The sequence below is a fragment of the Tasmannia lanceolata genome, unplaced genomic scaffold (genome assembly GCF_043159265.1).
Source record: "Tasmannia lanceolata isolate RefF3 unplaced genomic scaffold, GAP_Taslan_0.1 ptg000021l, whole genome shotgun sequence".
NCBI lineage: Eukaryota > Viridiplantae > Streptophyta > Magnoliopsida > Canellales > Winteraceae > Tasmannia > Tasmannia lanceolata.
The window spans coordinates 10623028-10647174 of record NW_027518698.1 but is presented as its reverse complement, the minus strand read 5'-3'; the positions used below and the strand labels follow the sequence as shown (position 1 = coordinate 10647174).

The 24147-nt window shown below is 37.1% G+C and overlaps 1 non-coding gene across 1 annotated transcript; it reads right to left on the bottom strand.

Annotated features, from left to right (window-relative positions):
• Positions 1–23665: 23665 nt before the first annotated feature.
• Positions 23666–23772, bottom strand: LOC143855560 (small nucleolar RNA R71). Its single transcript, XR_013237935.1, has one exon. It is a non-coding gene; the product is annotated as a small nucleolar RNA R71 (small nucleolar RNA).
• Positions 23773–24147: the final 375 nt, after the last annotated feature.

Here is a 24147-nt window from a genome sequence, read left to right as displayed (position 1 = left end):
CTAGGGGGTTCCTTTGGCCTCTGAAAGATGAAAGTTCTTTGGAAACAAGAAAGAAAGCAAGCAAGAGAGAAAAATTGGAAACAAGCCAAAAATGAGAGCTCTCACATTGGGAACTACTATTTCTCTCTTAACCCTAGCTTTTTTGTATAAAAATTAAAGCAAACAATCCTAAAAAAGATTGGAAAAATATCAAAATTCGTTTTTTTTCTCTCTCCTCCCAAGAAGAAGAAAAAAAATCTATTTTTTCTTGAAGTGTGATCTCTCTCTAAGTGTTCTTCACAAAAAGAATTCTTGAATTCCTTCTTCTTCTCCAAGGCATCACACAATCAAGAATTATTGGAGTGTTCTTTGGGCCTTCTTCATCATATAAAAGGGTGCGACAAAGCGTATACCTCGGATCTACGCACCCTAGAGACAGGGAGCGCGATTAACGGTAGGATCTTTATCTTTGTAATATCAAAATTAGAAAAGCATGCTAGGGTTTTACTTTTGATAGATCAAATCAATGAATTTTTTCTTGAAATTCCAGTATGTTATAATATAGATTATGAGTTTTCAAAATCCAAAATTTTATCCAAAAATTAAATTTCCTCCATTTAATAATGATTTTCTTTCGTTTTTTATTCAATATGGATTTAAATCGGATTATCAAAGCAAGTGTTAGAAAACGTGGGTTTCTTTAAAAACTGATATTTTTTGGGATCTTTAAAAAATAAAATTCTACTGGAAACTTAATTTTCAATCACGGTTTGGCCGTTTTAATTTTCATTCTAATTTTCAAACAATAACTCCGAAAGGGGTTATTTCTTGATGAACGAATCCAAAAGTATATCAAACCATGTCCAAAATTTATAAAATCTTATTTTCAAACTAATGTTTTGATTTCCAGAATACGTAAAAAATTTCGGATTTTTTTGAATTTTTTAATCCGGTATTAAATTATTTTAAATTTCGGCCAGTTTTAATAAATATCAAAATATTTTAAAAATTAATGAAACTCTCCAGAATTAATTTTCAATAATAAATTGAATTTTTCTTGAGATTTGTTTTTTGAAAAAAGGTTTTTTTATTTGTTTTCTAATCGCTTTTTCGTTTTATGTGCCGTAATTCTTTTTCGTATAAAATAAGTAAATTTTTGAAATTTTTCTTTACAAACCAGTAACTTAGGTTACTGGAATGTTAGATAAAAATTTTAAATTGGTTTTGCAAAGTTTTAATATGGTTTTGTAATTTATTTTAATAAATGGGTTTCAATTTCTAGGAAACAAATTCTATTTTTCTATTTAAAAATCGATTTTATGGAGGAGATTTAATTTTTAAGTTTCAAAATTTTGATAGAAAATTTTATAATTAATTATATATCTACTGGAATTTTTTATTAGATTTTAAGATACTATTAGGTTTGCTTTTTAAGTAATTCTTTGGTTCATCCGATTTTTGTGTGAATTGTAAATGGCATCAAATCATAATAAAAGTTTGTGAAAGTCATACAGTAGTCTAATCTCATGATTATATTTATTCTTTGAAAGTTTGGATTAATTTTAAATTGATATACTATAAGTTGATGTGTAAATCTATAATCTGATTTAAATTTTAGAAAATCCGAAATTCATATCAAATCTTAATGATAATTCATGAAAATTTTCCAGTAAGCTACAATTATCCATATCTTTTTACTGGAAAAATTTAACTGATTTGGAGTTTGATTGCTTAGGGTTACGGTGTATTCCTAACAATCTGGTCTTAATAATATTAAATCACAATTTAATAGCAAACCAATACAAAAGTCAGTAAAAATCTCCAAAAAACCTTAAATTTTCATCATAAATTCAATCCCTAACTTTTTGAAACAGAAACCTTAGGGTTCATAGATTGCCTTTGTAAATTGGCTATGCTGTGACAATTTAACTGCCGAGATTGTAACCATAATCGTATACTAATTGCGATCGATCCAGCATAATTGGAGTGCGTAAATGATGGTATGATATTGGCTCCGAGGTCTACTGTCCACGGAAATCCTGAGAAATATGCCAGGCAATAAGATACTATAATTTACGTGCTAAATTATACAAGGGTTGAGAGCACGATTCCCTTCCATGGTTGTGATTCGAGGTCGAAACTTGCGAACCATAGAGCCTTTGGTATTCCTTAGATGTTTAGGAACCGAAAAATCCTTGAAATCTGAAAATCATTAACTTCAGCAAATTGAATCAATTTACATCATGTCTTTCGGAACCGTTGGATTGCGGTTTCCATCGTAAGAACCATTAGAGCCCTATTTAGGAACATTTGCGTCATGTCGTTTCCTAGGTTTTAGGGAGTCCTAGAGTTAGGAGTCCAGCCTCATCACGGGCGTTTGCTATGGATAGCAACCGTACCATAGATTTAGTTACACTAGTCAACTCACTTTTCTCATAGGACAAGCCTAGTTACGTAGGATGTAGGTTCACCTGCATTAGTCAAAGGGATGTCTTGCACTTAGATAGGACCATATAGCATCTTAGATGAAGTCCTAGGATAATAAAATCTTCAACTTGAATTAAATAATTTCTCTTAAAACTGTTGAAACAGTCAATCCATTATAGATCGGTGTCCTAGATGAGTTAGGCATAAGTAGCTTAGTTCAGGTTCACCGAACTACGTCGACTCTGATCCTAGTGAGGCTTGGGTACGTAGGCAGCTTGGATGTCTGATGGCATACCAACCGCGAGTCGGCTCCACAACAAATTGTGGGGTTTTGTATATTAATTTTCTTGTAAATGCTTAATTAAATCACTTAGGATTTTCCATGAAATTAGAATTTTAGGAGAACTTTAACTTAGATTGAATTCAAACAAATAAAGAAATCAAGATACACACTTAGGATCTACATTGAAATTAGATTTTAGGATGCATGTCACTTAGTTCGCACATTAACAGAGAGTTGAATGAGCCATTTAAAATAAATTTAAAAGAGTTAGCTTTTGGAATCGAAGACCGATTATCGGGCAGGAATGGTGCATGTGGTGGATAACTCTCCATACCTTCCATTCTCGTAACCAAGTAGCGAGTCTAGATTTCTGGTTAATTATGGGTCCTAGATCCCACATCTAGGTGGCGACTCTGTCACTCTCTTTTGTGTGGAATTCAGATTACCTTAGTGATCCCAAGTTCACATAAAAGACGAATTAAAATCAATAATAAAAATGCACACGCCAATCGCGTGGGAACGAGAGACCAAGAGAGAGCGTGACGGCTCGCGCCCCACCCCTCTCGCGGGATCGGATCCCACAGATCTATGTTTTTTCATCCTTCACTTTGTACTCTTGTATCATACCGTGATCATTAATGGATTAGTTATGTCTTGCCCATCTATCCCATGAGTGCAAGATTAATGCTGAGATCAAAACCTATTTAGATTAAGGGTGTTTATCGTTCTTGACTCTTTCATACCCGAAAGAAGAGAAGTCATACCCGAAGAAAATTTAAAAGAGTTGATTGAGGATTTCTTTGATACCCAGTTTACTTAGATCATGTCATCATTTTTGACATTTTGACTTGAGTTACCAACAGATATGCTCAAGCTTGCTCTTATTTCTATTTGTTCAGAATTCTTATCTCATGACTGTTGATCTAGTGTGTGCGCTTCCAAGTCAAGAGTCTGTGTTCAACGAAAGACCATTCCTCCAAAAGACTAACAATTTTCAAACACATTTGATCAAGGCAGTCTATTGCTTCCTCTATATTGCCAACATAACCTTTTATTGTCCCACTTAACCTTGGCCTTGAAGGGTTATCCTTTCCGAGATTCCTACTTTGGGATCGAACTCAGTAGATACTTTTATCATGGAGGAGGGTATACCGCCCAGGAACTTTCAATGCCAGTCTTTTGCTCATGAAGAAGTGTCAAGTTTTCAGAGTTTGTCTTTTGCTGAGTTTATACTAACTCTTGTGTCAAATTTGGTAAGTCTAGTCGTGTCATCAATAATTCAGAATATATAGTGTTTGTCAGTCTTCTTGTCGAGTCAATGTCCAGTCTGCTATTAAGTCTGATGTAGAGCCCATTGAGGCGCATCAAAGAGTTACTGATGTACTTACATTTTTCAATTCAATAAAGTTGTTGATTTCGTATCTTTGATATTCTTTGATTCACCCTTGGATTTAACGTTTAAAAACTAAATACACCTTTCTCGAACGAGAATGTAGACGAAATTCCCCTCAAGATCTGAAAAATGGTCAAATGAGAGGAAGAGCGTCTAGGATAGCCACTTGAAGAAGAAATCGAAGTCATTGATAGTGGCATCGAAATCCAAAACTCGGGAAAGATGGATTGGCAAAACTTTATCTTCTGAGGAGCGTGAAGAATTTATAAACCTATTTAGAGGGGTTCATAGTAGTCTTGCTTGATCCTATAAGGATAAACCGGGTGAATGCCGGGGTATGATGTAAAGCAAGACTCCATTTGTTTGAGACATCGGGTCAAAGAGCAAAATTCAAGAGAGATGGACATCAGACATCCTATGGAGCTGATGAAGAAGTTAGAGAAAACTTTCTCAAAATGAAGTCATAGATTTGAGCCCTAAAAGAACAATTGGGCTGTGTATTTTCATTATGATTCTGAGGTGTAATATTTCGAGAAAAAGGACATTTTTAATGTTTAGAATATGAGAGAAAGACAAAGAGAAGGGAATGTGTTCATATGACAATTCTTTTGGAATATCAAAGACCCAGATGATGGAGTCAATGAGATAGATCGCATATGAGAATCGTCTTTATTATTTGGAGACAAACGAAAGTTGAAGAATCTTGAGCATGAATTTAAGATCTCGAGAAGAGAATGGAGCACCGTGGTTAAAGTCTTGCCAGAAAACCGCCAGACTCTTCGATAAAAATATTCAAAGTCTTTGAACCTTAAGCAAAAGAGCTTATGCGCCAAAACACCAGGAGGTCATCCTTGGACGTTTGAGCCTTTATAGCTAAAATCCTAACGTTTAAAAATTCGTTTGTAAATCCTTTGGGCCAAAAATTCAAATCAAACCATTTTTTTTCCAACCACATTATAAACCAGGGGCATTTTTTTATGAGTTTGAACTACGCAGACCTGATCCCCACCTCTTCAGGGGTACGTAGGCAGTCTGATTAATTCAGATTCGGTCAACCTTGGGGATAAAAGCTAAATCATTCCCTCTTCCAAAATTTTGAAGCTAAAAAGCTAAACCATTCTTTGTAAACCCCAAAGCGAACTACACGGACCTGATCCTCCATTTTTGGGGTACGTAGGTAGTCTGGCAAGACCAGATTCGGTCCAAATCGTTTGAACTTTTGATATCTAACCCTTTTGAACCCAAGCCCACCTAGAAAGTCCCTCTGGTGAAACAAGCAAAGGTTCAAGGCGAATGAAAAAAACAGAAAGAAAAGAAAAGAACGAGAGTCTAAAAATCCGCTAGGTTGAAAACCCGAAAGGGCAGCCTAGAGAAAAGTGAGAACCATTTTCTTGCTAAGTCTACAACCAAAGGAGTTGACTTATGCAAAATGAGGGTAGCGGTCTGATAGATTAAAAACTCAAGAAGGCAATCTACTCAGAGGCAAGGATTTTTCATAAATAGTGAGCTGATGAGATAAAGGAAGAGTTCCTTAGTTATGAAGAATTCCAAAATTCGAGTGCGAGTAGTGCAAGCAAGAGTTGAGACAAGTGGTCTGTTAGACTGAAAACGTGGAAGAACAATAGTTGTGACTTCTTGGGAAGAGTGAAATCGAAAAGATGGAGAAACAATCACTACACAGGGCAGGATCTTGGAATTCGAGTAGGGTCGACATGACTTACTTTGACACCTTTCTAAACTAGGGGCATTAAGACTAAGCAATCCGAAGGGGGTAATAACCATGACGGAAATCATGATGGAGGAAATTAGAACCTCTTGATATTGTTCTCGAGATTACTCTAAAAGTGGCTAGCCTTACCATAACAAAATAACACATCAGATCTAAGGGTGAATCGAAAGTGAGTCAAGCCCTTGAATAATCTGCATCTTCTTTGTTGAGTCCTTAGAAGTCTGTTTTTCATTGATATTCATTTTCTTCTATAGTCCATAGTATATGGCGCTAGAAAAAGTGGGTGTATACCTTCTGAAATACGAAGAAAATTCAAAGTAGATCCTGGTTTATGAATCAAGGAAGAGGCAAGTCACATTTTGTTCAAACTTGTTAGAGACATCAAAGCCTGAAACATTGAGCAAAAGGAAGAATGCTTACATTCAGCCTTTGTGGAGATGGTTCTACCACTATACCAAAGAAAGAACCCATGCAAATTTAAATTTTCCTACTTACATTGGTTCTGCTTTCTTAAGACTCTTATCATGGAAGCACATCATACTAGGGGCATCTTTTATGACTTGCGTCATAAAAGATATTAAACAATGATAATTGGGATATCTATTCTTACCAAATAGAGATGAGAGAAGCTTGAACACACTCTTTGAGTTGAATTCTTTAATTAAATTGTCTCTTTTGGAGTCAAAGTTTCAGAAACTTCAATTCACAGTGGAGTTTAGAACCTACTCCTACAGTCTTCAAACCTTAGAGTAATGCTTCTCACATGTTAAAGAGAGTCATTACCCAAAAATCTCATCAATCTATTTGAGTTTTGCTTTCAGTAAAGATCATGCACTCTTAGTTACTCTCGACAAGAGATAACTAATCCATTAGTGAAATCAATCAAAGTTGTCAAGTTTTTCAATCACTTCTTTACAGTTTTTAATAAGGATAGAAATTGATAGCTCCGTGCTTCGGAGTTTAGATTTTCTTTCATCATTTTGAATTTTTTTAATAAGGATAGAAATTGACAGTTCCGTACTTTGGAGTTTGCCATTTCTTCCATCTTTTGAATTTTTTTAATAAGGATAGAAATTGACAGCTCTGTGCTTCGGAGTTTGCCTTTTCTTCCATCTTTTGAGTTTTTAATAAGGATAGAAACTGATGGTTCTGTGCTTCGGAGTCTGGTTTTTTTCCTTTCATCGTTTTTGAGAAGTCTTCAATAAAGTAGAAAATTACTGGAGTCCGTATTGCGCGGTTTGGTCTTTTTCTTCAGTTTTCGAAAAAAAAGAGTCTTTGAGCGTTTAGTTTGTATTTGCTTTGGTAAAGACTCTTTGAGTGTTTGGTTTATACGTGTTTTGGTAAAATTTAAAAAAAAATAAAAAAATAAAAACTCTTTGAGTGTTTAGTTTTATACTTGTTTTGGTGAAGTTTTTCATACAATGATAAAAAAAACTGAGTGTTTGATTTTGTACTTGTATGGAGCTGGTTTATGCGGCACCATATAAATCAAGGATGATCCGTATTGTGTCGCTACCTAACTGGTTAGGAGTCGGGCATATCTGCGAAGAGGTTCATATGAAACTGGTTTGTGCAGAATCATATGAATCTGGATTTACATGGTGCTGGTTTATACGGCATCATATAAATCTTAGGTGATTCGCTACCTTGAAAGAGAGGAGTCAGAGTTACCTTGATAGCTAAACAAATGGATTTTCAGCAATGGTCTGTATTGCTATCACCCTGGTCTTTGACCTAATTGATAAAAAAAAAACTCTTTGAGTGTTTGGTTTTGTGTTTTGTTTTGGTACATCTGTGAAAGGTTCATATGGAACTGGTTTATGCAGAACCATACGAATCTGGATTTACCTAGAGCTGGTTTATGCGGCACTATATTTTGTTTTAGAAAAAGTTTTGATATCTCATATATAAAAAAGAAAACTCTTTGAGTGTTTGGTTTTGTGTTTTGTTTCGGTATATCTGTGAAAGGTTCATATGGAGCTGGTTTTTGCGGAACCATACGAATTTGGATTTACATGGAGCTGGTTTGTGCGGCACCGTAACTGTTTTTGAAAAGTTTGGTTATCTCATATATAAAAAAAAACTCTTTGAGTGTTTTTGAACTTGTTTTGGTAAAGTTTCAAGAATATAAAAAAAAAACTCTTTGAGTGTTTGGTTTTGTGTTTTGTTTCAGTATATCTGTGAAAGGTTCATACGGAGCTGGTTTTTACGGAACCATAAGAATCTGGATTTGTAAGGAGCTGGTTTATGCAGCACCGCATAGTAAAAAAAAGAAAAACTCTTTGAGTGTTTGGTTTTATGCTTGTTTTTGTATATCTAAGAGGTGGTTCATGTGGATCTGGTTTGTGCAGAACCATACGAATTTGGATTTCCATGGAGCTGGTTTATGTGGCATCATATAAAGAAAAAATTCTTTGAGTGTTTGGATTTTATATTTGTTTTGAGAAGGTCTTGATATAAAATCTTAGAGTGTTTGTGTTTTGTGTTTGTTTGTTTAAGTTGAGTCATGAGCGTTAGAGAGAGGCTATCTCTTTGAGATGTCATGGTTACTTTTTTTTTAGGCTTAGTGAGAGATCACTTCCCTATTTGCTTTGAGTCTTGTAGTGTCTTTTTGTTGTTTTACTTTTGTGGATATCATCTTTGAACCGAAAACCCCAAAAATTGCTTTGTTTTGTTTTCAGGTCGATCAAAATGTGTTGTCTGTTCGGCTTTGGCATTCGCGCGACAAGCACGCTCTGCCAAAGAGGGACATCTGTAGACACCCCATTTTGACCGAACCCTAAAAAAAAAATCCTTTAAATAGGTGAATTTCATGTCCCAAAATCAGTCCTAACATAGGTCAGGGTCCCATTTAGGTCCCTCTAAAATTTCAGAAAAATTCGTCGCGGTTTGCATAGCAAACGAAAAGGGTAGGTAATGTTGTGTAAATTTAGTGTCGCAGAAGGGGTGTGCATTATCCTGACCAGGAGGTGACCTGGTGGGAATAAAGCATGGGTGATTTGCTACAGGAGGGTGTCCCTGGGTAACCAGAGAGGCACGAATTTATCTCTTGTTATCTCATTAAAATTTTTACTTATGGGCCACCCTTTCCAGCAAAGCAATGTAAAAAAAATACATAGAGGGAGTGTCCAAGCAGCTTAAAGGGGGCGATTTTATTCCTTTATTTTCATTAAAGCTTTTCTTATAGACCACCCTTCCCAACCAAAGCACAGTTAAAATACATTGTATGGGGGTTGTCTCAACAAATTCAGAGGGTAATTAATTAAAGGAATTTTCTATAAATAAGAGGATCGAGGCCTCAGAGGGTTTTTTAGAGAGAGAAAGTAGGTCCAGCCAAACCTTTAAAAATAAATTTGTCAAACCTTCAAAAAAAAATACAAAGCTTTTTCAAAACCTTATTAAAAAAGATCTTCCCCTAGAGTTAGGAGTCTGTCCTAGTTATTTGGGGTGTTTTAGAGTTATGAGTCTGTCTTGTTTGTATTGATATGGTGTGTCCTGTCGTGTGACTGTCCCTAGAGTTAGGAGGCCTCGAGTCAATCGGCTAGACATTTAGTCGAACCGATGGCTAGACTAGGAAGCATATAGTCAGCCCATGGTTTTCCTTAGGTTGCACAGCCTAGTTATACATAGGATATAGGACCTACCTGCATTAGCTTAAGGCTAATCAACTTGCATTAGTTAGGACATATAGAGAGTCCTAAAAATTACAATTCACATGAATTTAAGCAATTATACAAAAAGCTTTAAAAATCAGTCGAGTCTAGTGGATCGAGTTTAGGTTAGTGGTTCTAGATGGTTAGGCATCGTAGTTAGAATAGGTCATCGAACTACGTTGACTCCGATTCTTCCCGAGGTCGGGATACGTAGAGCAGCTGGGATGGACGGCCATCTTGGTCCGAGTCAAGTCGCATTAGAGTTTTATGATTTGTCTTGTCCAGTCATATATATAATGGATTTGTGTTTTATATTTTGACGTGTTTTCTGACTTTCTTGTACTGATACTATACCTTTAGCTGTAGCTTGCATGTGTATGTCCACCAGAACTTAGACACCCATTAGGCATGTCACTCATAACCTAGCTTTGCTTAGGTGACACATTTTTTTTCATTTCATTTTATGTATGCTTATTTCTTTATCCTCAGGAAATGTATGCTTAGGTAGACGATTCCTGAGAATTGCTTCTATTTCATATGATTTTCGCCCAAAACTCTTTAAATTTAATAATAAATGGCATAAGAGACCAAGTGCTTGCACTCGGATGAATTGGGGGTGCTCTCAGACCTTCTCCATTCGTAATCAGGCACGGACCCATACATATCTCTGGTTATCCATGGTATACGGAGCATATTTTGTTTAAGGATCCATGGCCGTATACCATTGATGGCGACTCTGAGTTTGTTTAGGTACGTTTCGAATCCGGACTTGTTCCCGAATCGAGAGGTATCTCTTTTATATCGTCACCCGTGCTATGCTCTGAGGGTGGCATCCGTTTCGAGAGTTCCTTGATAGAGCTCTCCATTCACGTGGATGATCCAAGAGGCCGTTGGGGGCTCGTCCTCCACCTCTCTCCCGGATCGGGGCCACAGGTATTACTAGGGAGTCTTTGACTCGTTGGTTATTTCGATGGTGTTATTAGAGAGTCTTTGATTCATTCATCCTTCGCTAGCAATATTAGGGAGTCTTTGGCTCATTCTTTAGTGTTATTAGTTAGGAGTTTCTCCTTTAGAGTTGTCATTATTCCACTTTGATTAGAGACTAACTCAGTCCTATTAGAGCTTTACTTGTTTGAGATCTTATATTTGTTTTCTCTATTCTTGGGACACTTCTTTATGTGTTGTAGTTCGTCTCTTTGAGACGCTTGTTGTTTGTTCGGGGTTTCCCCTTTTGATTTAGGGCTTTGCCCTAGTTTGTGGTTATGATTGCGTGTCCCCTTGAAGGGTGAAAACATTTAAGAATCCAAAAGCATTGGAATATTTTAAAATCCAAAAAACATTTGAAAACTTTAAAAATGTCAAAAACATTTGAAAAACATTAAAAACCTTAAATCTTTTGGATTGTTAGGTTTTAATTAAGAGAGTTCGTTTCGAACTACGTTGGCTTGATCATCTTTCGCGAGGTACGTAGTGTAGCTTGGGATTTATATCCCAAGTCCAGCCAAACTTTTGTAAATAGCATTTTTTAAATCTTTTTGAATAAGCAACCTTTAAAACCTTGTTTTCAAAAGATCTTCCTCTAGAGTTAGGAGTTATTCCTAGATAGAGAGTTTCAGAGTTAGGGTTTTTCTTTTGATAGGTTGTTTGATTGTTTGTTTGTTGTGTGCTTGTTTTAGAGTTAGGGGTCTGTCCTAGAGTTATAGGAGCGCCTCCGTCCGGTCAGTCGGCGATCCACATCGCCGAGTGATGATTAGAGTAGGATACGCTAGTCCACCCGTGGTTTTCCTTAGGAAAAACAGCCTAGTTACACATAGGTTGTAGGAACCACCTGCATTAGCTTAGGGCTAATCTGCATTTAATTAGGGCATACAGGGTGTCCTAAAATCCACAATTCACTGGAATTTAAATAATCGTACAAGAAACATTAATAATTGGTCCGGTCTTTTAGATCGATGCTAGGATAGAGGTCTAGGTGTCTTAGGCATCATAGTTTAGAATAGGCACGAAGAACTACGTTGCCTTGATTCTCGTGGAGGCGGGGATACGTAGGCTTGTTTGGATGAATACCAGACCATCCGAGGACTCGGGCTAATGTTTTAGAGTCTTAGGATTTATTGTGTTGTTATTATATGTTTTGATGTGTTTTCTTACCTTCTCCTACTGATCCTATACCTTTAGTTATAGCTTGCATGTGTTTGCACATCAGAACTTAGACACCCATTAAGCATGTCACTCATAACCTAGCTATGCTTAGGTGACACATCTTTCATTTTATTTTATGTGTGCTTATTATCTTTATCCTCAGGAAATGCATGCTTAGGTAGACGACTCTCGATGATTGCTCCTATTTCACATGATTTTTACCCAAACTTCTTTGGAGTTAATGAAAATGGCATAAGAGACCAAGTGCTTGCACTCGGACGAATTGGGATTGCTCTTCAGACCTTCTCCATTCATAACCAGGCACGAACCCATATATATTTCTGGTTATCCATTGCACAGAGGATTTGATTTTAGGGTTCCATGGCATATCCATGGATGGTGACTCTGAGTTTATTTTAGGTATGTCTCGGTTTTGAGCCTTGGCTCCGGATCAAGACATATCTCTTTCTTTTTATATCGCCACTCGTGCTATGCTATGAGGGTGGCATCCGTTTCGAGAGTTCCTTGGTAGAGCTCTCCTTTCACGTGGATGATCCAGAGAGGGTGTGAGGGACTCGCTCCCTCACCGTCCTCGGATCGGGGTCCACAGGCTGGCGACTCTGCTGGGGAGTTCTTGAAACATTACCTAACTTTATAAAAATGCCATTTTTACTAACTTTGGAGAAATTTGGAAAAAAATCATTTTAAATGAGAACTCTATCGTTAGAATCAAGGGGCACCAGATAGGTGCGTAATTAAAATAAGGGATTCACACATTGCACATCATATGTTATCATATTGTTTATTTTTTTTATTTCTTTCATTGTGTTTCTTTATTATTAGCTCCACGGGATATATACATTGCGCGCCCGACTGGGATGTCATTACCCTGATGGCGCTGTTGTATCTATTTCCAAGCTATGCGCCGGTGCTGCAGCCGTAAACACTAGGTGTACTTGTATTTACAGCAGCCGATGAGCAATAAAGCATATTATGTATAACACTAGGTGTACTTGTGTTATACATATTAAGTATGTTTATACGCATAGTACCCGATAGATTGAGTCTGGAGCCGTACTTTGTTTTATATATTATGTATATACGTACTGACTTAGTGAAAACCAACTAGGAAGTACCCGTGTTTATATAAGTATATTGCATTCATATAGGGTCGAACATGTGTTGCTCACACATGTTGAGCTTAGAGTTAGGAGCCTTGTCCCATTTGTAGACTAGGGTAGCTCATTTTACATGGCTACGGCACGGTCCTAGCACACTTACCAGTCTGTCTTGAGTCAAGATTTTCTTGACTCGGCTAGATCAGAATTAGGGCTGGTGCCACTGGTTAGGATTTGTGTGTATGTGTATATACATATATATACTGATTATATATATATATATATATATATATATATATTAGGGTTCTTCTCTTAGTTAGAGTTCCTTATTCTTTTCAATCAGTTATATCCATTCGTTATTCAAATCTAGATCTAGTCAGTGACTTTTGACCGCCATTACCTTGGCCAGGTTTAGTCCTTGATCTGTTGATTATAGGGTTTGACCCGTTGTTGTATATTCTCACATTTGGTTAGTCCATCAATTGATTACGTTTCTCTGGTAACCATTATTTATATACCTTTGATTGAGCTATGGAGATCCCTTGTATAGCTGTTATGCTGCCAGATTTTATCCAGAATATTTTGAGCATAACCGTTATTTCTTGAGTTAGTTAAACCGTGAGTTTACATTACCTTGACTTTCTTGTTTAGCCGTTATGCTGCCGAATTTTTCGCAACACATTTTGAGCATGACTGCTACTCTTAAGAGTCAGTTTACTTAGTCTGGGCCTTGACCTCCTTTGTATAGCCCTTATGCTGCTGGATTTTATCCAAAACATGTTGAGAATGATTGCTATCCTTTGGGGTAAGTTTACCTTGTTTTGATCCTCATGTATAGCTTTGATCAGTTTAGGACTCACTTTTAGTGAGAGCTTCTGATTTGATTAGTCGTATTTGTATATTTCTAGTTTCACTAGGATAGTGGCCTGTACATATTGTTATCGTGGTCACAATTTAATTGTTACCTTGTGATTATGTATTCACCTTTTTGTTGTATCATAAATTCATCTTATGTATACATTGCTCAGTAGGATTAGATCCTTACCTGTTTTGTCTTGAGATCTGGCCGATAGCTCATTCGCTGTCCCTATGACCATGGTCTATCATTTTGATCCTCTTGATCGCACATTTGTGGATATCCATCATTCAAATTTTAGATCTGGTCCTTGACCCTACTTTTGTCATTCTTATGGCCATGGTCTATTATCTGAGCCATTGATTTTTCATTGATCCGTGTTTACCTATCATATATCTTTTACCCTTGGATCATATCGAAATCATTGATGCAAAAGTTTGATCTTACCTGTATTCTTTGAGTGCATGATCATTGCTGAGATCGAAACTTATTTTGATTAGGGATGTTTATCGTTCCTGACTCTTTCATACCCAAAAGAAGAACATTTGTACTCAAATGAGACTTAAAGGAGTGGATTGAGAATTCCTTGAGACCCTGTTGATGTAGGTCATATTATCACTGTCTATTTTCCTTGACCTTCATAGACAGTATTTCTTTGATTTTCAGAATAAAATACCCGTTGATGTGTTCAAGAATACTCATATCTCTATTTGTTCAGAATCTTTATCGCATGACTATTGATCTAGTGTGTGTGCTTCCAAGTCAACAGTCTGTGTTTAGCGAAAGACCATTCTTTCAAAAGACTGACCATTTCTGAACTCATTCGATACATCAGTCTATTGCTTTACCCACATTGTCAACATAAGCCTTTTGTTGCCCCATTTAACCTAGACCTTGTGGAATTGCCTTTTCTGGGATTCCTACTCCGGGATCGAACTTTATAGTTATCATTATCATGAGGAAAGATGTATCATCTATAAACTTTCAGTGTTAGTTCACTACTTTTGAAGAAGTGTCCTGTGTCTTTAGATTTGTCTTTCATTGAGTGTACATCAACTTTCTTCTCTCTAAGTTGAAAAAGTTCAGTTATGTAGATGTTAAAAAAAAAGTGACATATCTGTCAGTCTTTCTTATATAGAGTCAGTGTTCTGTTTTCTATCAGAACTGATGAAGAGCCCATTGAGGCGTGTCAAAAATCATCAATGAACTTACAGTCTTCAATTCTATAAAGTGGTTGATTTCGTATCTTTGATACTCTATGATTCACTCTTAGATCTAATGTTTAAACAACTAAAGACCCCCATCTTGGCTGAGATTGCGGGCGAAATTCACCTCGAGATCTGAAAGATGGTCGAATGAGAGGAAGAGCATCGAGCATAGCCACTTGAAGAAGAAATCGAAGCTATCGATAGTGGTATCGAAATCCAAAACTCTAGAAAGATGGATTGGCAAAACTTTATCTCCCAAGGAGCGCAAAGAATTGATAAACCTGTTTATAGGGGTTTGAGGTAGTCTTGTTTGATCCTATAAGGATAAACCAGGGGAATGCCCTGTCGTTGAGCAAAGCAATACTTCATCTGCTTTAGACATCCAGTTGAAGAGTAAAATTTTAAAGAGATAAGCATCAGACATCCTGTAGAGCTGATGAGATATTGAGAGAAGATTTTCCGACAAGGAGTTGTAGAATCTTGAATACCAATTCAAGATCTTTGAAATGAGTATAACTTTAAGTTGAACACCGTGGTTGAAGTCTTGTCCAAGAATACCGCCAGACTTCTTGACAAAATTATTCAAAGCCATCGAACCTTAGCATTCAAGAGCTTGTACGTCAAATACACTGGAAGGCCATCCTTGGACGTCTGAACTTTTATGGCCAAAATCCCAACGTTTAAAAATCCTTCTATAAACCCTTTGGGCCAAAAGCAAAATTAAACAATTTCTTTTCAAACACATTATAAACCCGGGGCATTTATGTACCCGAACTACGTCGGACCTGATCCCCATTTCTTCAGGGGTACGTAGGCAACTTGATTAATTCAAGTTCGGTCAAACCTTGGGATAAAATCCCTTTTGAAAATTTTGAAGCTAAATGCTAAACCATTCTTTGAAAAATCTCACAGCGAACTGCGCAGATCTGATCCTCCATTTTTTGGGTACGTAGGTAGTCTGACTAGACCAGATTCGGTCCAAATCCTTAGAACCTTAGGTATTCAACCCTTTTGAACCCGAGCCCACCTAGAAAGTCCTGGTAAAACAAGCAAAGGTTCGAGGCGAATGAAAAGAAAAACAGAAAAAAGAACGAGAATCTGAAGACCCACTAGTTTGAAAACCCGAAAGGGCTGCCTAGATAAAGTCATTTTCTTGCTAAGTCAATAACCAAAGAGATTGGCTTATGTAAAGTAAAGGTAGCGGTCTGCTGGATTGAAAACTTGAAGATGCAATCTAGTCGGAGGCAAAGACTTCCCATGAAAAGTTGAGTTGAATGGAAGCAGAAAGAGTTCCTCAGTAGCGAAGAATTCCAAAGTTTGACTGCAAGTAGTGCAACCAAAAGTTGAGATAAGTAGTCTTTTAGACTAAAAGCTTGGAAAGCAAAAGTTGAGATAAGTAGTCTTTTAGACTGAAAGCTTGGAAAACAAAAGTTGAGATAGGTAGTCTTTTAGACTGAAAGCTTGGAAAGCAAAAGTTAAAATATGTAGTCTTTTAGACTGAAAGCTTGGTAAGCAAAAGTTGAGATAAGTGGTCTTTTAGACTGAAAACTTGGAAAGCATTAGTTTTGACTTCTTTCGAAAAGAGAAATCAAGGATACGGAGAAGCAACCTCTACGCAGGGCAGAATCTCAGAATTCGAGTAGTGTCGGTGAGACTTACTTTGATATCCTTTTAAACTAGGGGCATTAAGACTGCGCAATCCGAAGGGGGTAATAACCATGACGGATGTCCCGATGGAGGAAACTAAAGCCTCTTGACATGGTTTTTGAGAGTACTCTAAGAGTGGCTAACCTTACCATTTAAAAATAACATATTTTATCTAAGGGTGAATCAAAATTTAGTCAAGTCCTTTGAATATTGTAAGTCTTCTTTGAAAGAGTCTTCAGGAGTCTATTCCTTGTTTATCATTATTTTCTTTTAGAATCAAAAGTGTTTAGCACTGGAGAGAATGGGTGTACACCTTCCGAAATGTAAAGAAAAATCTAGAGTAGATCCTAGTTTAAGAATCAAAGAAGGACAAAAGATTTGTTATTCAGACCTGCCTAAAACATCAAAGCCTCAAGTAATGAGCAAAATGAAGAATTCTTGCGTTCAGCCTTTGTGGAGATGGTCTTACCACTATGCCAAAGAAAGAACCCATGCAAACTCAAATTTTTCCTACTTACCTTGGTTCTGCTTTCTTAAGACCTTATCATGGAAGTACATCATACTAGGGGCATCTTTTATGACTTGCGTCATAAAGATATTACACAATGATAATTGGGATATCTATTCTTAGCAAATAGAAACTAGAGGAGCTTGAACATACTTTTTGAGTTGAATTCCTTGATCAAGTTGTTTATTTTGGAGTCAGTTTCAGAAACTTCAATTCCCAGCGGAGTATAGAATCTACTCCTGCATCCTTCAAACCTCATCAGAATGCTTTTCACCTGTTAAAGAGAGTCAGCACCTGAAAATCTCATCAATCTACTTGAGTTTTGCTTTCAGTAAAGATCATGCGCTCGCAGTTATTCTTGGTAAGAGATGACTGGCCCAATAGTGAAATCGATTAAAGATGGTAAATTCTTCACTCCTTTTGAAGGTTTTTAATAAGGATAGAAATTGATGGTTCTGTGTTCCACGGTTTGATTTTTCTTCCATGGTTTTAGAAAGTTTTCAATAAAGGAAGAAATTACTATATTCTGTGTTACGCGGTTTGGTCTTTTCTTCAATCATTTTTAAAATTTTTTAATATGGGGAATCACCGAACTTGTGTTATACGGTTTGGTCTTTTCTTCAATCATTTTGAAAAGTTTTAATAGGGGGAATCACCGAACCTGTGTTACACGGTTTGATCTTTTCTTCGATCATTTTGAAAGGTTTTTAACAGAGGTGGAAATTATCCAAACCTGTGTTACACGGTTTTGGTCTTTTCTTCGTTCGTTTTTAAAAAAAAGGAAAAATTATCAAACCTGCGTTGCGCGGTTTGGAATTTTCTTCGATCATTTTGAGGGTTGCAATAAGGAAAATATTTTCGATCCAGCATTACGCAGATTGGTCTTTCCTTCCTTCGCCCGGGTATTTAGTACCCTGATGATTAGTAGTGCAATGTCAAGTAGTGACTTGCCTAATCATCGTTCCGCAATGTGCAGCTTCCTAACGAGTTAGAAGTCATGCGTATCTGCGAAGAGGTTTGTATGGGACTGTTTAGCAGGACATACGAACTTGGGTTTATGTGGAATTGTTTAACAGAATTGCGTGATCCGGAGTGATTCGCTACCTTGAAAGAGAGGAGTCAGAGTTACTCGGATAGTTAAACAGATTTATTTTCAGCAATGATCTGTATATCTACGCCTGGCTTGAGACTTAGTTTCGCCTCAATATTAGAAGTTTGAGTTTAGCTCAAATATTCGAGTACCCTAATAAATGGTCGAGTAAGTTTTAGACTGATCGACGAGATAAATTATCAAACTTGTGTAACACGGTTTGGTCCTTTTGAAAGATCGACGAGATGGAAATTACCGAACCTGTGTTACACGGTTTGGTCTTTTTGAAAGATTTTAACAGAAATGGAAATTACCGAACCTGTGTTACACGGTTTGGTCTTTTTTTTTGAAAGATTTTAACAGAAATGGAAATTACCGAACCTGTGTTACACGGTTTGGTCATTTTGAAAGATTTTAATAGAGATAGAAATTATCGAACCAGTGTTACACAGTTTGGTCTTTTTGAAAGATTTTTAATGGAGGAACTCGCTGAACCTGTGTTACACGGTTTGGTCTTTTCTTCGATCATTTTAAGGGTTTTAATAGGGGAAAATTTCCGATCCTGTGTTACACGGATTGGTCTTTTCTTCCTTCTCCTGGGTATTTAGTACCCTGATGATTAGTAGTGCAATGTCACGTAGTGACTTGCCTAATCATCGTTGCGTAATGTGCAACTTCCTAACGAGTTAGGAGTCATGCGTATCTGCGAAGAGGTTTGTATGGGACTGTTTAGCAGGACATACAAATTTGGGTTTATGTGGAACTGTTTAACAGAACCGCGTGATCCGGAGTGATTCGCTACCTTGAAAGAGAGGCGTCAGAGTTACTCGGATAGTTAAACAGATTTATTTTCAGCAATAATCTGTATATCTATCGTCAGGCTTGAGACTTAGTTTCGCCTCGGTATTAGATGTTTGAGTTTAGCTCAAATATTCGAGTACCCTAATAATTGGTCAAGTTTTAGACTGATCCGCATGATATATAAAAATAAAAATAAAAAAAACTCTTTGAGTGTTTGGTTTTGAATTTGTTTTGGACGAATTTCAATACAGTGGTCTTTGGCCCATTTTTGCAAGTTTCTAAAAAATGAAAAAAGATGAAAATTCTTTGAATGATTAAGTAATTGGTTTGTTGTTTGGTTGGCGCTCTTTGAGCAATTGTTATGTTTACTTTGGTTTAGCCTGATAAAAAAAATATAGTGTGTTTGTGTTTTACAATTGTTCGTTCATCTTTGTTAACTAGTTTAGATAGTTGAGTCATGAGTATTAGGGAGAGGCTATCTCTTTGAGATATCTTAGTTGCCGAGTTAAGAGTCGGTGAGAGGCTATCTCCCTATTATTGGTAGAATCTTATCCTTGTGAATATTGTTCTTAGAACCAAAAACCCAAAAATTTGCTTTGTTTTGTTTTCGAGTCAATCAAAATGTGTCGTCTGTTCAGCTTTGCCATTCGCGTGACAAGCACGCTCTGCCAAAGAGGGGCATCTGTAGACACCCCATTTTGACCGGACCCAAGTTCGCTATGTTTGTACGAAATCCCATCCAATTACCAAGCTAAGATTCCAAATTTAACCCTAGGGTAGCTTAAGGTCTCCCGTGGGTCTCCATAAAATTTCGTTGAGATCCGAGCGCGTTTGCTTAGTGAACGAGCCAAGAGAGTGAGCGCAATGCTGACCAAAAGGGGGGTGAATCATCTGAAAAGGGGGTTGTCCATGAAAATGGAGGCAAATATATATATATATATGTATATATATATATTTTTTTATAGAGGAGGAGGATCTTATTCTCGTGAAAACAGAATCAGAGAGAGAAGAGAGAAGAAGAGAAAATTTCAGATCTAGATCTGAGATTTTGAGAGAAAATCTCAGATCTGGATCTGAGATTTTCAGACATTAAAGAAGGTTTTTCTTCATTTTTCGTAAGGGAGGAGCAGGGGGAAAGAGACAGAAGAGAGAAATAGAGAAACTTCTCTGGCCACTCCCCGATTTCGATCAACCCCCACTACCATCCTCCTCCTCCTCTACGATCCAAGGCACCACCTCTAGCCGGAGCTCCGATCGGCCACGACCACCTTCCTTTTCTTTTTATATATTTTTACCACCCTCTCCTTCGGCCGATACCCATCTTCTCCGGCCGGATTGCCGGAATCCGGCCGAGCTCCACCACATCAAACCCATGTTTCCTGTTAAACCCCCACCTCAATTTTCTTCCACCACATCCATCACAAAACCCACCTTCACCTTCTCCTCCATCTCCGATCATCCCACCGGAATCCGGCAAACCCCATTCCACAGCCACCTCTCATCTTCATTCCCACCTCCGGCCATCTCCCTCATCTCTGCGGTCAACTTCCCCGGCCATTCGAGCCACCATCTCCACCCTAACATCGCCACCTCCATCTCAAATCTGCAACATCCTCGCTCCCCGGAGCTCCGGCCAACGGAGAAATCTCAGATCTGAGATCTGAGAAGAGAGAAAGAAAAGCAAAAAAAAAAAAGGAGAGGGAGAGAGAGAGAAGCCTCGGCCTTTTTCGTGAAACCCTAACCCTAGCGATTTTCGTCTTCCTTTCTCCGCTCTCAATTCGATTCAGAGCTTGAAATTTCTTGTGAGAGTGGATTGTGATGATTTCGGCGATTCTTGGCGGTGTAAAGATCCATTCTCTTCTGATTTCTCTTCGTTGAATTGAATCGGAAGGATTTCTCTATTTTTTGCGTGGATCTATTCATTGATTTTCAGAGATTAGTGGAATCTGTTCGGTGAAAAGTTGTGATTTCTTCATCGAAGGCTTTTTCTTTGTCAATTTGCGATCTGAAAGATTCTTCAGTCAGATCGGCTTGATAAAGACTCTATTACGAGAGATTGTCTAGGGTTCCTTGTTGAAGAAAAGGAAAAACGGAGGGGGGTCTTCTCATTTTCGTAGCAGAGAGATTGGAGAGAGAGGTTCGGGTCTCCTTCTCGAAAATCTTGTCGGTCACGATCATCTTCTTCGGGCATTACTTCTGCCATCTTGCGATTCCGATCTTCATTGCCAGCAAGGTGAATCTGCGCCACTCAGGTAAAATCTGTAACATCCCATGTATTGTTGAAATAAGCATAATTGTTTACCTTGTCTCCCTGATATTATAATGTTAGTCTATTGATGAACACATTTATGTGGGAATGATAGTGGTAGGATGCATGTATATTTTATATTTTAAGCGGTGCTACTAAGGTATTTTTGTTGTTTTTGTTGTTTCAGGATTTTTATTGGAATTATGAAGGAAATGGAGCTTAACATATGAAAATAGTGAAGAAATGATCAATTGCCATGAGAATCCAAAGTTCCAAGATGCCTTAGTTGGCCGAATTGGCATGATGCTTTAGTAGGATCAAATTGATAATGCCACACCCCCTTACTTTGCTTTGAAAGATGAAATTTCAAGGATGGATGATGAAAAACAAGAGAAGAGAAAGGATCTTAATTCCAATGGTTGAGATTGAAATGATCAAGAGAGGAGAAGGAAATTATTTGTTGTTTATGTGCATTACAAAGGAAGGGTAGATTTGCCATTTGCGAAAGTATATGGCATGGTTGCAATTCATTAGAAAGATAGGGACAATTTGGTCCTTTCATGCACATATTCCTCAACTTGGAAACTTTCCATTATTTCTCTACCATTTAGAAAGTTGATTAACAAAATAATTAGAAGGTTTTAGACAAACCTTTGGAAAGAAAAAAAAAAAAGGAAAGCAACCCATGTGTTTTTAAGAAGAGATATAGAAAGCCCATTCAAGCCTTAATCTTGTCATTTCATTTGTTTCCTAAGATTAACTTTTTAATCTCCACCTTACATCTTTTTCAATCCCTTAATTTATCAACCTTTCTCACCCAAAATCTATATATCAATCTCTGTTGAACTCTATCCCATCTTCTTGAATTTTTAGTCTCGTCTCGTCTCGTCGCGTCTTCAGCAGTTTTTTTTATTTTTTCTAAAACTTCAACGGACCATAACTTCTTCGTTTTAGCTCCGATTCGCGCGTGGTCGGATCCGTTGGACTCGTATCGACGAGAGGAATCTGATCAAGGCTTGAAGGAGGACAATGATTCAACCATTGAAGGAGAAAAAAATAAGTTTTTCTTATTTTGCTCTTTATTTTAAATTATAATTTGATGTATTTTTGCTTTCAATTTCAATTAAAGAAGAGTTCTTTTTGTTTTCTTTTTCCTTCTCAAGTTCTTAATGGTAATTCTCTTCTTTCTACTTTTTATTTTTGTTTCTTTGACTTTCTTCATGAGTAACTAAATCCTATATACTTAGGGTTTAGATGAAACCATGGGGAAGGAGAAAGGTTTTTAATTAAATTTAATGGTATGGAATTAATGGTTTATAATTGTTGCATACCAATCATTCATGGCATTGGCTTTCCCCTTTCGTATGAGTGATTGCTATGAACATTATAAATATTTATATAGCCTTTAAAATTGGAGTGTGTCTTTGATAAATTCCTCATGGGCAATGACATCCGTTGATCTTATTGCCCATAGACTAATTATCAAATATACGATTAAATACACAAAAATTATTTTAATTAATCAATCTAATCCAAGCCCATGGTGGATTCTAACCCTAAGTAATCTTTTATATTGAATTAAGGTTTTTACACTATTCCAAATTACTTTTGTAATTTTTCAATTTACTTAAGCCCTTAGAATTTTGGTTTTCTAATTAAATTAGATAAGTAGTTAAAAGAGATCATTAGAACCTTGGTACACTTTGCCTAAATTAGGATTTTAAATAAAAAAGATCTTAGTTAAATTTGATTCTTAGATTGATTAGAATATACGCTTATATATAGTGTTGGCTCCGAGGTCAAGTCCACGGAAATCCTGAGTCCATTCCAGGCAACATTATATCATAGCTAGTATTCTAATCGGTACAAGAATAGGATTGACAACTAGATTTCTCTTCCCTGAGTTTGACCCGTATTTACACGATCCGTGCACTTGCGGTTATTTAATTTCTCAATCAAGTTTTTGGCGCCGTTGCCGGGGAAAAGAGTTGCATTAAAATCTTAATTATTCAAAGTGTTAGATTAGTAGTTATTTTTAGTTTAGTTATATTTTTGGTTTCTTTCCTATCCATCTCTCTTACTTGGTTTTCTTGTATTTATGAGTGCAGGTTGGGTACGAAACTCGGCCAATCGACTAGAAAGAGCAAACCGGTTAGAGACGGCGGAAGACATTGCACCAAATCCAAATCAAGTAGTCATGGCGGAAGAACAAGAGCCGCCCAAGAGTTTGCGTGATCGCTTCTATCCGGCTCGAACCGCGCAACCTTCTTGCATTGGATTGCCAATTGCACAGGGCAATAATTTAATTTTGAGCTAAAATCGCAATTTATTTCTTTGCTTCCTCGTTTTCATGGCCTCCCTTCGAAGGATGCTTATTTATTTTTGCGTGAGTTTGAAGATGTATGTGCTTTGATTAAGTTGCAACAACTTACCGATGATGCGGTAAAATTGTGGTTTATTACGTTTTCACTCAAAGATGGAGCCAAGAAGTGGCTCTATGGCTTACCAACGAACTCCATCACCACTTGGGAGGAGTTCGCCGTCGCTTTCCTAAAAAAGTTTTTTCCATTACATAAAACTAATAAGCTTAGGAACGATATTTTACAATTCAAACAAAAGCCATTAGAGTCATTTTCTAAGTTTATGGAGAGGTTCAAAGACCTACTCCAAGAGTGTCCTCACCATGGAATTGATTTGTGGCACTTATGCCAAATTGTTTATGAGGCCATAGATTACCAAACAAAGCAACTTCTTGAATCCATGTGTCCTAACGGTTTTACATCTTTCACAGATGAGGCTGCGGCATGGAACTTCTTACTTGATTTGGCGGAAAAAACAAGAGAGTGGGAATCCACTCAAGACGGTGAGAGAGCCACTTCAAGTAAGGGATTTCTAATAGAGGGTGCCGTGGCAAAAGAGGCCCATCAAAAGGCTAGAAGCCATAGTTGTCAAAGGACCTTCACAAGTCAATCAAATTGCACATAGTGTTCCTATGTGTAGTTGGTGTCAAGCCACGGACCATGTCATGGAAGAGTGCCCAACTCTTGCTAAATTTGGTAATTCTA